A 14,179-nucleotide genomic window follows, 5' to 3' on the forward strand; every position below is an offset into this window, starting at 1 on the left:
CCGGGTCTCTCCAACAGTGAATCAATGAAGCTTGAAGTGGGTGCTATCCAGCACACACCACTAGTTAACACAAACACTGCCCCCCCAACTTCAAATCCTCTGCTTGCAGCAGAATAAAGACATCTCTGTCTCCAGTATTTGAGGGACAGTACAGTGTTTTGTTTTCTGTAAATTATGGAGGTGAGCCCGACTGTCAAAGTGGAAAAAAGCCTTGGTAATATACAAAAAATAATCCACCCTTTACTTTTTACTGCTGAACTAGTACATACTGACTGAGATTGCTTTCTTTATTTGCAGCTTCACCTTCCCTGCAGCTCTTGCTCACCGTCTTGCTCTCTTCTCCTTCCCTTTAGGCTCAGGCTCGTCCTTCCTTCTTGCAGCGGCTTATTTGCATTGTATCCACGAGAGAAGCAGGCAAAGAGAAGTTTTTAGCTCAAGGCATAAAGACGTGGGTTGATAAAAGTTTCCCCCACACACACACACTCACCGAGCCTGGACGAGCTTTGAAGTTCCCATAAATGGAGTTTTTTGTGGAAGTTCTTGGAGGAACTTCTAGATAGTAAACAGGCAAGTCTATGTGGTGGACCAGATCCCTGAGGGAGGCAGAGGGAGAGCCGGCTTGTTTACTGGTTGAAGTGTTTAACACGTCCTTGTTTATGTTGCTACTCTCTCCACATGCCCACTTGTTAATCTGAGTTTCCTTTGATGTAAGGAAGGAAAATGACAATTTATGCTAAATATGACAGCGTTAGACCTACTTAGAGGAGGCAACAATGAAATTAGCATTTGTTTATGCAAATGATTCTCAATACGAGCAAGGCTAAAAGGGAACACAGCAGCACATGTGTCACCAGTTTGAAGCGGCAAATGTGGTTCCATATAAATCTACCCAATGACGGAGCAGAACGTTTAGTAAAACTGATCTGAAAACATTCGGCTACACTGTTTTCTGAGAGCCAGTAAAGCTAATCTTACCTCCAATAAATGACTCTCTTGGTGTCTTCATTTAGTATAAGTCCTGATTAGTTGGTCCTAGAAACTAAAGCTAATGGCTAGTACAAGACAAGCCAAAGTAGACTTCTAAGATCTCAAACAGATCCAATCCCTCTAATGAATTCTTAAATTGCGTCCCTCATTGTAGCATTATGTAGGAGTGGCTCTGATATGTTTGCTCTGATTTTTGAAGGCTTTTCTTCATTTTTTGGGTTGAGTTGTTGCATGTTTTACGATTATTCCTTCTGGTTTTGGATGCTTTGCAGCTGGAAGGATTTTTTTGCACTTACTTTTATCTGTACAGTTGTTATAACGCATAACCGCAGTACATGCAGTGACAAGGTTTTTTTTTTTTTTAACAACTGGGAGCAGCTAACCAAAATCTCAAAAGTTCAAATAATACCTGAACTACGACCCTAGGTCTCACCCTAACCCAAGGGTCATATCCCCGACTCCCAATGTCTCTCTGCCCAACTTTCTAACCATACGGAAGATCTAAAGAGGGGAGGCAAAAGCAAAGGAGGTGGATTAGCAGTACTTATCAGGAACTGATGGTGTCAGCTATTGCTGTGAAATATCATCTGTGCTGCCTAGAAATTAAGCTGTCATGAGGCAGTCATACAGCAAACAGTCAGATTCATTGTCAAACTGACTGCTACCATAGATCCTTGCTGCCCACAGCATCACCGTCCACAATGACTCTTTGAAGACACTTGGATGATGTAAGTTACAACAATATTTGATTTCCCGTTCGGATAATATAAAGTATTTTTGAATTGAACTGAATTGAATCTCAAAAATGTCACTGCAGTTTAAGGAAACCATCATGTTGCACAGGGTGGATGTGTAAGTGAGAGTTGGAGGTCCATCCATCCATCACTGATGATGGGAGGCCATCATCAATGGTCTTCCTCCTTGAAACGTGTACTGAAAATCAGGATAAGTCTCTGATACAAAATGATCAGAAAAAGGAAACATACAGGCAGTATTCCATTTATCTTAATACTGCCTCACTTATCTAGCAGGTACGGACAAGAAACACTGTATATGTTCCACTTCTCGGTACATGTTTCACACAGGAAGATAAATGGTGGCTCAGCGCCTCCTACCACTGTTTCCTGTGTAAGTAATGTTGGTTGACTGTAAATAACCACCCAATGCAACCATCACAATGGATTACAGTACTACATGTATGTGTATTTGACTTGCTGTTTTGTTTCAAATAATATTCCTCCACTGTTTGTATGTCAGTAATGTATTTGACTGGTCACACTGACCGTCATGGCACCTAATGACCAAACCTTAGATTGGGTCCATGGAGCGCAGGTCTTTGTTGTTTCTGTCAATACATATTAAAGCTCTTCCTAAATAAATAATCATGTTTTTCCCATGTAAAAATTGACAAAGCTTTGAAATATTCTATGATTTGTTGTAGCTAAATTTTATTGATTCCATAAAATCTGATAGTGTGAAGAATGTGTTTATATACATGTGTTCACAATGACTTGATTACATAGTTGAGATTACAGTCATGACGTACTTATTATGGCCAGAATAAGCATTTGTGGAGACTTTTAGACTGAACCTAATAGATAATGGCAGCAAGGTCAACCATGGGTTAGCATTGGGAGAGTCGCATGAGCATCAAGGGTTAATTTGATTGGTTAATCTTTCTCAGCAGAATGGTTTACTCCAGAAAAGAGAGAGAACTGTCACAGTCAGTCATCAGAAAGGTTTCTAATATGAAACATTAAGAGCGCCATTGAACTTTCTGTTTGCCAACATTGTATCAGTGAAGTTTCTGAAGACTCTGTTTTCTTACACCACTAAGGACGACATGTATTTGAGTCTTGATTTAAAATAAATTCTATGCCTGAAGAGAGAAAACTCCAGGTTCTTTTTTTCAATATGTAATATTGAAAAAATATTACATATTTTTTGACTCTTTGAAGAGTCAAAAAGTAAATAATTCCTCATTCAGAGTAATTATTATAGATTGGTTTATGAACATTTACTAAGTATAACATGACTTGATATTGCTACGCCTTTTGACTCTTAGACAACCATTTTTCAGATCTTAATGTTAACTTTAATTAATAAGGATACAAAAAAATATTTAAACATCTTCCTGTTTAAATTTGGAGAAAAATTGAAAGAGGAAAATGCATCTGTGAATTTCAGTCAATTGCTCCAGGGCTCCACCGTGTTCCTGTACACCACAGTGTTACTCACAATCTTCCAACCCAGTAAAACCTCCAAGACAGCAGTCTGCTCATTTAATTACTGGCCCACTGTGATGTCATTTCATTATTGTGTTGCTTTTATGGCAGCAGCAGTGTGCTAAGATTTTCCTGTCTCAACACAGAGACACTGATGTCATGCCTGTAACAAAGATTAAAACTCAAGCTGCCATTTTAAATGTGGCGAGGCTTTCGTTCTTTTTATTTATCCAAAACAAACCAAGAAATCCAGCTTCCACTTCTTGAACTGGAGTTTGGCCCATTGAGTAAACTATTTCAGACATTTCAGATTAACACACATAAAGAAATGATAAAACTAGTTTAAATTATTACATGGATTTTAGTCCAGTTCTAGTTGCAAAGAAGCAACGATTTCTAGGTATACAGAAGAGTGACCTTATTTTTTCTAGACGAGGCCTTTGGTTTAAGGGAGCTATTTATATTTAATTGCTATGTTTTGCTTCCAAACAGACACGATTTTACTAAAATCATATGGAAAGAATTCAAACTAAGGTTTGTTTGTCTCCTACTGCATCTGGCAAAAATATTCATACCCCAAAAACTTTTTCTGCACCCCCCGCTCCTTTATGCCTAATGACAAAATGTAAATTAATTTTTTTATGGCTTTCTTCTATCAATGCCTTTCCCCTTGCTATTCTTCTAAGAGGTCTGGGTAGCTGTCATGTCAACAAACTGAGGTATTTTTGCTCAACTTTAAATACACATTTCTCTTCTGGTGATTTCTGAAGGCGATTGATGGCATTGGATTTTATTCAGTTGCCTTAGAATGAAAGGAGGTTGAACATGTAAGGTCTCCCACACTTTTTACATTTTCACTTGCAAAACCTTTTGAAATCTATGTCACAATTGTGTGGTACTTTGTGGTGTTGGTCTATATAGGAAGAACCAATTGCAGTTTTCTGACCGATCATCGATCTTTAAAAAGTCCGACCTGCTGAATCCGATTTTAGCCGATACTGATATTTTTGTCTGAAAAGTCACTAAATATTGCAACAAAGTTGATAAGTTGGCAAAAGTGGGGTGACTATTGTTAACAGTGGACGTTAGCAATAGTTAACATTATTTAGTTAATTCATTATTCAATTCTCTCTCACAAACAAAAAAGGGGATAGTGGCTGGTTTTCAGACCTTTGCAAATAGATAAGTTGGTTCTAAAAGACCTTTTTCTCGTGTAAGTATCGGCCAATCACCAATCACCCAAAATTAAGGAAATGGGAGCCGATTTACCAGTAAACTCCCAATCTATAGGATAACATTCCAATGAAATACATTGAAGCTTGTGGCTGACAAAGAAATGGGAATACTTTTCCATGCTGCTGCATGCTGCCTGAACAAAGTTTCAGTCCAACTATCCAGTAAGTAGTACAACGCAGAAATAAAGACTGAAGGCTTCTAGTCACCCAGCACAGAGAAGATTCTGAAGTCTTCTTGTACATTTCTATTGTAAGATTTGCACCACTCAGTGAAGATGCTCAAAGAGACGTACAATATGAAGTATCTTTAGCCCTAACCCCAGCTTTTGATCTGCTACATATTATAATGAATTTTTTATTTTTAATGTTTGTTCTTGATCTCATTAAAATTCAGTGCTTTCAGCAAAGTAAAAGCTTCCTTTTAATGCTGTAAAGCGAATCTTAAGCAGTTCTGAAGCGTCATCATCAGGGATCTTCAAACTATTCCCCTCTGTCTCAACCACTCCACCCCCGTACACCCTCACATCTTTTACATCTTTGCTTTGCTTTCTCCTAGATTACAGAGTCACACAGTAGAGGGATTCTTAAAGTTCACGCACAGGACAAAAAGAGTTTAGAGGTTTTAATATCATCAGAACGGTGAGTTTTGAGCTTGATTACCCTACCTGAGTGTAGCTGCAAAGCAAGACAACAGACGCAGGGGTTTGGAGCAGCCATGCAGCAGTGTAGAATCTTGTGTTCACACAATGTGGCAAAGCAGGGATCAGAGGAAAACTCCTAAAAGTCAAACACACTCAAAGTGGATTGAGAAGGGGGCGCTGCTGCAACAAATCAGTCGTCAGCAGAGTACCAAAGAAGGGTTTCTAGAAGCAGAACCTGAAGTAATGAAGCACTTGAATCATGAAGACCAGTGCAAAAGCCCAAAGCGGGCAGTGACCATACTCTGGTCTGGACCTAAGCCTTTCAAATCAACAGAACGTTTACCGAGCCAAGTCATCTACCCCTAGACCGGGCACTGCTGTTTCAACTGGCAGAGCAAACGACGACCTATTTACGGCAATTGACAAAGGCGGGTTTATGCGACTGCCTCAAAGTGGACGGCAAGGCTAATATTTGGACATTGTCTTGTTTGATTTCTGTATTTGTTGAGTGTCATTTCTAAGCCGCTCTGTTGCATTTTTAGCATCCAGGTCTGGGTGTGAGGCCCAGCGGTCAGACGCAGTCAGCGGTCTGCCGAGTGTGGAAAGAGCATCTCAACTGGAACAGGAAGAGTCTTCATTTCCAACAGACCAGAACATTTCCATTAAACACAAGGAAGAGGAAGGAAGTACACAGTAGGGCACGGTGCAAAGAAGAAGAGATTGGCCCCTACTCTAAAGTATAATGCAGTGTAATTAATATTCTTAACATAGTGTAATGTCATCATTGTTTTTCTGTGATGTTTGAAGTTTTCATGCTCCTTCATGCATTCTGTGGTGGGCTTCTATAATCACTGAAATCCGTTTTAAGGCATTGCTGACTTTTAGCATAGCTGTAAATGCAACATGCAAATCCAAACACAGCAGCTCCAGTAGATGGAGAGCAAAGCATCCACAGTATTGGGATGTACACACCATTTGTGCGTTTATTTTACGTTGATTTTAAAGCACTGTCAAATGCTTTAAAATCAACGTCTGTATTTTGACAGCTATCAGGTTGTTGCTAAGCCTGTCAATTTTTCCATGATGTTTTCATTTGCCACCGATTTACTCACAGCACCATGTTGCGTCGGCACCCACGTTAGCAAGACTAATGTTTGGGTAAGGAGAGAGGGATACTGGTTCCGTTCCAACCCAACTAAGTGGTTTAACAAAGCCTGCCAGCTTGGAAATGTTCTTCGTCACCTCTTTGTTGCGTTTCTATTTTGCTTTATTTTCTATACTCCATTGTGGTATTTTCTGTTGCCTGCCAACATGAGAAACAAATCATGTTTCTTATGTAACAATCCAAGGATCGTTACTAATCTTTGGATTAGTAACAATCAAGCAATCATAATTGAAGTTGGCCAAAAGAAATCATACTTTGCGATGACACCATCAAAAATCTCTTAGAAAGTGATTAGACTCAGGGATTCACAAAATTATTCACAAAAATAAAAACAGTACCAAAGTCTAGAACATGAAATATTATTCTGCTAAGTATTTCAACTTCATAAACTGTATTTTTTTTTTCAAATATTTCATATAAGCTTTACGAATTATTCTGCAAATAAGACACATTTTAAGACACTGTGGACCATGAACAATGATAAAAACCTTCCTGAGCTTATGATTGTGTGCATTAGTTTCAAGGGGGAAATAAGAGTTTGTCTGGTGAATAATTGGCAAGACATTTTGAAATCTCACTGCAAATGACTGCAGTGAGACTGACCCAAAACTGGATGGCCCCAAAAGGTTACTATTGTCCCACCATGAAAGCTTTGAAAACATTTCCAAGATATGTAGGACATTTAACATCCATGACCTTAGGAGCAAAGAGGGGGACAGACCACCTAGAAATGCATTTCAATCCTGGTGGAGAAAAATATAACAGTTTAAAGTGAAACACTCGCATTAAAGTTTTTTTTTACCTTGGCCAGAGGCAGCTGGACTGGAGTGAAGACGGAAAGCGGACTGTGGAGAAACTACACAGAAACTTCCTCAGAACAATGTGATTCTGAAAGAGAGGAGAGGCAGAAAGAGATTAGGTCCATGTCTTTCTAACTTTTGATTGCCAAGTAATGAAACTATAAGCTTTTGCAACCAGAAAGGAACAGACTTGATTCTTAATTGGAGTGAAGGAGAAATCTCATAAGCAGCTCTCAACTGGGAACTTGAGAGAGAAAGAACCAACTCTAATAATATACAAAGACTGATCTGAACTTCAGCGCCAGTCCAGACATTCAGATCAGGAAGAGACCTTTGAATCACTTCTGCTGGGAGTGATGCAGAATAGTTCAGCTGTAAACACCAGTAATCAGCCCGAATGAGCTTGAATTTGCAGTAGGAGACTATATAGTTGACTAGAAAAACTGGTTTTGAAGAGTCAAATTAGTCCCTCAATGAAAATACTTAAGACAAGCAGACACCAACAGTGGAGCCTCTGTTTTCTCTGACTTTGGTTAAAAACAGTTAAGCCTTTCCTTCCAAAGTGTTGCTATTTACTGTTAACCACATGGCCCCGAATAGCCTATGATGAGAGAAAAAAAAGGGGGGGAAAGAAACAAAACTTCTACTTCCATGGCAATATTGTTGCCATAGAATATCACCTCATTTTAACTCTAGGTGATAAAATGAACCATGATGGTAAGGTGGAATATGAGACAGCAAGTTACAGAAATCCATCCATCCATCCATCCATCCATTTTCTGTACACCCTTGGGGTCAGGAGGGTTGCTGGTGCCTCTCCAGCTAACGTTTCGGGTGAGAGGCAGGGCACACCCTGGACAGGTCGCCAGACTGTTGCAGGGCAAGTTACAGAAATGATATTTCTATTCAATAAAACAGCAAAGAAATTAATAAAATGCTTTGAATAGAGAAAATAGTTCTCATAACCAGGAACAGGTTCAATATATATGCAACAGCTTTGCTTTTAAAAGTTGGTCTTTCCATCTACAGGAAGTCTGTCAGCAGTTCCATCATGTCTGAAAAGGAACCGTCACATCAGTTTACTGTCTGCCGTCTTAGACGGTAACCAGCTGGAGAGTCAGGATGTCTTCATACCTGATAGTTCACTAGACTCTGTTGGACTGGGGACCAAAATTGCAACATTTGTGTTATTTTCAGCTGGGACAGTTCACTTTCTCACTGCACTGTGTCAAACAAAACAAACCCTTTAAAAACCTGCCCACACCCTGCATTTGGTGCGGTGCTTCAGCAAGAACCACTGAAGGAAACAACACGAAAACCTCAGAAGATGACACAGAGCGTGACTTCCTTCTTCACAAAACGTAAAGAAAAATGGAGTGGTGTGAGATTTTAATGGTTGTAGCATTTCTCTTTTGTCTTTGGTAAAAGACCACAAGCCATTTATTTCTCTCACCAGAGTTAGACTCGTGTGTTTGTTTTGGCTGTATTTACCCAGAATGCCATGCACCATAGTCCACTTCCTGCTTTTAGAGTGATCTCCATTCCGCTTGGCATTTTATGAATTTAAACTGCTGCAAAGTTCACTTTAGCTGAACCGAGACTGAAGTTTGTAGGCGAACCAGGGTTTACATTTTTTGGTCCACATCAGAGTTTGATTATGCTTTCACACCTCCACTTTCTAGGTAAACAAACTGGAGTTTGATTAAAGCAGACTAATGGTGTGAATGCACCATTGGTTTATTTCATCAGGGTAAATCCTGATTGGAACACCATAATCATATCTAAAACAAAATATTAAAATTGAGATACGTCTTGTTAAATCAAACGAATGGAGTGTTGGCAGAACAAAGAGCAGCTGAAGTTGGACATCCCCATTCCATCAATTGGGATTAACAAACAATTTTAAATCTGGGCAAAAAAAAAAGAAAAAAAAAAGAGATTTATTTATTAATTTACATGTTCTATAGAAATAGTTGGTGTAAGCAACAACTAACACCAAAACCTGCTACGGTCTCTTGCAAAAGTACTCAACTTGGTAGAGTGGTAAGAAGAACCCTATTGCTGAAAGAAAACCACAAGTACCTCAGTAGACCTATTAGCCAAGGAACACAGAAAACAACACAAGATGCTTTAGTCAGAGGCAGTTATAGTGACTCGGTTATATGTGATTGAGTAACTTTTTTGAGGGGAAAAAATACTTTTAAGATTATTTTTACTACACCATAATAGTTAATTTGACTTGAGCATTATTATTATGAAGCATTGCTAATGTTACTAGAGTAAATTTTCCAGATAATCTACCCACTGTGTGTAACTTCACTGAATGAAGAACACAGTTATCCAAAAAGGCATGAGTCACAGATTCACACCTACATGTTCTGTTTATGTGAGACTTCCTGTTAAGGTATTTTCCCATACATATATATAAAAATCTGAAGACTGAGAGCTGTTTATACATGCTCTCGTTCAGTAGACAAAACTTGAGCTTTTCGTTGGTTGTCACGTAAATTCCCAGAGAAACACACTACAAAATGTGATACTGTTCACGTGCTATCAGTACATTTTACCACCTACCATGACAGCACAGCCTCAGCGGTTCAAAACTCTGAAAGGCTCGAAACCTTGGTGACCAAGTTCAAGGTGTGACCGCTTCGCACTCTTCTGCAAAGAGCCTGTCTGCATGCGTCGGATTTCCATCGAGTGAATCCAACAGGACTGCATCATTTACGAAAAGCAGAGACACAATGCCAAACGGACCGAGCTAGAAACTCTCCACCCGCCCTTGCATCGGGAAATGTTGTGCATTGGTGCTACATAGCAGTCCGGTCAGAGTCCGAACAATGTCAGAAAACAAGCCTCCGCTAACATATGTACCTCGGCACGACTCATGGCAGAGATGTATTCGGTTGCCGTGACATTAGTGGCTGAAGACGGAAGCGCTCTTTCATCCCACATGCTCCTTATTGTCTCAGCGGATCGTCACGGTGACAGAGTAACCATGACCTGATTACCTGTCCCCTGAAGCCTGTAATCACTAAAGCCAGCAGACAGGCGACGGCGGTCGGCTGACAGCGAGGATAATTGAAGCTGATGGAACATGCTGCCAGCCCAGCCAATGAAATATGAAAACTAAAAGCAGTGAAGAAGAACAAGAAGAAGAAGAAGCAGAAGCAGAAGCAGAAGAAGAAGAAGTGATAAAGACGGAAGCCTTCACTCGCAGTTGCACATTTTTTTGAAAATGCGTTCTCACTAGCGAAGGACGATATGGACTTAAGATTTTATCCTGATATTTTTGCAGTACTATTGTGATAACATTGAAAATTATTATTAAAAAACACATTTCTTTCTCTTTTTTTTTTACCGTAGGTAACTGTATGGCCGTGACTATGTAGTGCCACAAACACAAATATTGTTCTTGAAAAACTTTTCCAATTTAAACAGGCACCTTTTAGACACCACTCACTTAAAAAAGCCTCACACATTAACTGCACTTCATACGTTTTAAATTCTCATGGAACAAAAAGTGGAGAAAATGGTAAATATAACACTTCCGACCATACTGTCAGTTTTGTTTTTTTCTTATATTTACCCTGAAAAATTTTAATTTATGACAACGATAACTCAAAATTCTCATAAGGAGAGGAAATTTTTAACAATAAATTTGACTTGAGTACAATAAATGTTAACCGTTCCAACAGTTTGCAGTTTTTTTGGATAGACCGGAAGATGCACCATGTTTTAGAATGGAGATTTTTTATTTATTTATTTTTTTTACTTGGGCATTCATGTCTCATCAAAAATGATGTAATATAATTCCTTGGGCACTGAACTCTTCCTTCTTTTACTGTAAGACCAGCAATTTTTGACTATCAGTGATTTCATGTGCTTCATTATGAAGAGATTATAGCTCATATTGACACTTTTAAAAAATTTCACAAGTGGTTTAAAAGCTTCTCAAATCATAAATTGAGTGTTCAAAGAATTTGTAAGTTGCAGATTAGCAGGGCTGGATTTACAAGAATGTGGGCCTTTGGACTGGTGAAAAAATTATTTTACTAATGCAAATTAGGGCTGCAGCTAACGATTATTTTAGTAATCGATTATTCTGATGATTACTCAATTGTTCAGATAAAAAAAAAATGCAAATTCTACAGCTATTTTTATTTAACCTCTTAACCGATTTTTTTTTTGTTTGTTTTTTTTTTTTTTTTATGAAATACATTACATGCAAAATCCATATTTATTTTGTACAGTTTTGGCTTAATTCCTGCTCTGAATACATTGTCTTTTCAGAAAATTTACTTTTTTCAGTCTCTATGCTATTATTTGATTCCTAAATTAGTTGGTGATTATTTCAATACTCAGTTAATCATGATTAACCTGATTAATCCGATTAATTGTTTCAGCCCTAATCCAAATATCAGCCGGTATTAATTGATGCAATGTTGTTCCCAAAGAAACAACATTTTGAAATACTTGAATATTGCTTATATTTATAAAAAAATTAAACTAATTCAACTAGCAAGATTTGGGCCTCCTTTCTAAAGTCTGGTCCAGCTGTACAGGTTTGACCAGTCATTTAACATTTTGTACAAGAGCTGATCAAAAACAGTCCAGATTCATTTAAAGGGCCACTGTCATATTTTAGAGACATGAACTTCAATGTATGATACAAAAATAAAACATAAGCATTATGATTGTAGTAATTTTAGCAGAACTTTTTAACAGGAAGTAAGAGAGGGAGTGTGAGGCATGGATGCCACACTTAAGGAGGATTTTAGCCCTCAACATAACCATTTAGGGTTCGATTTCCCGCCCGGGAACCTTTAGTGCATTTTTGTCTCCCCATTCCAGATTTGTGTGAATAAACAAAACTAATCCCACACAAAATCTTAAAAAAAAATTAGGTGAGTACCATATCTGGATGATGTGTCTCCATCTGCATTATTTGTTGCACCATTCCTGTAAAGATGACCTGGACTGTTTTTATGTTTAAAAAATAAACTGAATATGTCGAGCGGATGCATGGCTGCTTATTAGTGACAGAAAAAGAAAAAAGTGAACACTTTTTATAGATATCACTTATTCGGGAAATCTGGGGGAGTTCTGCGAAAAGTAAATGCACATAAGATAGATGGATTTCTACTTATCCACAAAACCTGAGGACAAAATCTGCTGGAGACCCCTTTTCCCACCAGATTATGAAACAGCTGGAATCTTAGATTTCAGGAATGTCAATACTATGACCCGAAAAGGCGTGACTGATTTTAATACAGCCAATGTTCTGCGATCCAAATGTAACTACTAACGGCTAATGTTACACTGCTAACATCCTTTCACGACTGCTTTGGTCTTACTGTTTGTTACTCATTGCATATTTCTTTATTTGACGTCCTGGAAGGGAATTTAAATATTAACTAGAGTCCTGAGCCAGGCCGAAAAGAAAAAAATTGTAAAAAATTATATGTACCCTTTAAAAAAAAACAAAAAACATTTAAATAATCCTTTATCACTTGAAGAAACCTCAGATGCTAGCTTCAGTGTTGCTAGCCAGGCAAAATGTATGGCAATATTTTCTTACAGAGCTTAACAAATTGTTTGTATTTTGTCTTTGTATCTCTACCTGGCATAAAAACTCAGCCACACCTGTGATTTAAAAGTGACGGTAGCTTCTTCAGTGTTTATGTGACCAAGTAGAAGACTTTATAGTCAACGCCCTCAAAATGTTAGCTTTCCTATTCAGGAAATGTTAGCTTGTTACTTCAGGATAAGAGTCAAAGTCAAGCAAAGTCATACGGACAGGAACAAATAATACTTTCCTAGATAAATATTGTGGCTTCACCTCTAGAACCAAAGCTCAAAAATATTGTGGTTTAATTTCATACTTTGTCGGAAACTTCTAAAAGAAAAAAAAAAGAAAAAATCAGAGCAAAGTAATTTTATCAAATGTTTTCATAGAGTTGACTGAATTCACTACAATCAGTTGTTACAGATATTCATTCTTCTGACCACTGTAATCAGAAAATGGCAATATATAGCTCTCAGACCCACATCAAGCTGCTAGAGCTCAGAATCATTTTTTTTTTTTGCAATGCTCTCAAAGGCTTGTCACAATTCAGCAGATTACGTAGAGGAAAAAAATAGCTCTAACATGGAACATGGAGCCATAGCGGTTGTGCTAGCATGTAATGATTTTTTTTTTTTGTTAGTCGATGTTGTGGAAAGGGGATGAAATTAAGAGCGTGGTGGGGAATTGGAGATCATCTTAAAATACCAACTACGTACCGTTAGCTGGCAGGACATTCAGATCAACTTAAGTTACACAAATCCCTCAAATTTGTATTATAACTATACTTTTGAAAAAAGCCCTTAGTAAGCATTATGCCTCGTTCTAATTGGTCGTAAAATATATTGCAGATGGGGGATTCATGGGTTCCATTCTGTGCAGAAAATCCATCACAAAGGGCTAAATTAAAGCCCTTAAACAGCAGCGGCATATACTGCCCAACTACGGTAATTGACTCATTTTCCCTTTGATGGTAAAGTTTTCCCTCTGTTTTTATTAGTCTGTCAGCTCCAACCACAGATCTGCAAACAGGGCTAAGCAGTTTTCACACATGAACGACGCAGATGTTTTGGGGAACATCTGGACAATTTAGTCTAAACTCTTTGCACTGTTGCTTCAAGAACATGAGAGGAACTGTGTACTGGAGAGCCGATGCAACACTGTAAATGATGCAACAACCGGAGCATTTGGAGAGGAGAACAACCGGCGCTCTAAGTAAAACACTGCTGAGAAGCACCAGTTCAGGTTTCATCTAGACTAAAATCAAATTAACATTTTCTTTGTGCAAGAAAAAAAGTACGTTGCTTTGGCGTTTGCCTGTCGCAGTAAACAACTAATCAGTTAATCGTATGCAAAATTAAAATGAGCGCAATAATTTCCACTCTGACGATTAATATTTTTTGAAAGTAAATTTTGTTTGCAGAGATTTTATTTTTTCGGTTGTAAGTACTTTTTTATTTCCATATTATTTATTGGTTTTGATTGTTGAGTTTTATTCTGGAGATTTTAAATGTCCTGCAGTTCCAATGTTGTGAGTTCTTTACTGAGTTAAAGTTTATA

At 38.1% G+C, this 14,179-nt stretch overlaps 1 protein-coding gene across 2 annotated transcripts in view; it reads right to left on the reverse strand.

Annotated features, from left to right (window-relative positions):
• Nucleotides 1–14,179, reverse strand: part of LOC103136021 (myocyte-specific enhancer factor 2A-like) — a 49,736-nt gene that overhangs the window by 33,238 nt on the left and 2,319 nt on the right. For both annotated transcript variants that reach the window (XM_007549096.2, XM_007549097.2), the window contains one exon: nucleotides 7,056–7,141. The gene's annotated coding sequence lies outside the window, so the exon portion shown is untranslated. The remainder of the gene's footprint in view (nucleotides 1–7,055; nucleotides 7,142–14,179) is intronic.

The sequence above is a fragment of the Poecilia formosa genome, unplaced genomic scaffold (assembly GCF_000485575.1).
Source record: "Poecilia formosa unplaced genomic scaffold, Poecilia_formosa-5.1.2 Scaffold29, whole genome shotgun sequence".
In the NCBI taxonomy this organism is placed as follows: Eukaryota; Metazoa; Chordata; class Actinopteri; order Cyprinodontiformes; family Poeciliidae; genus Poecilia; species Poecilia formosa.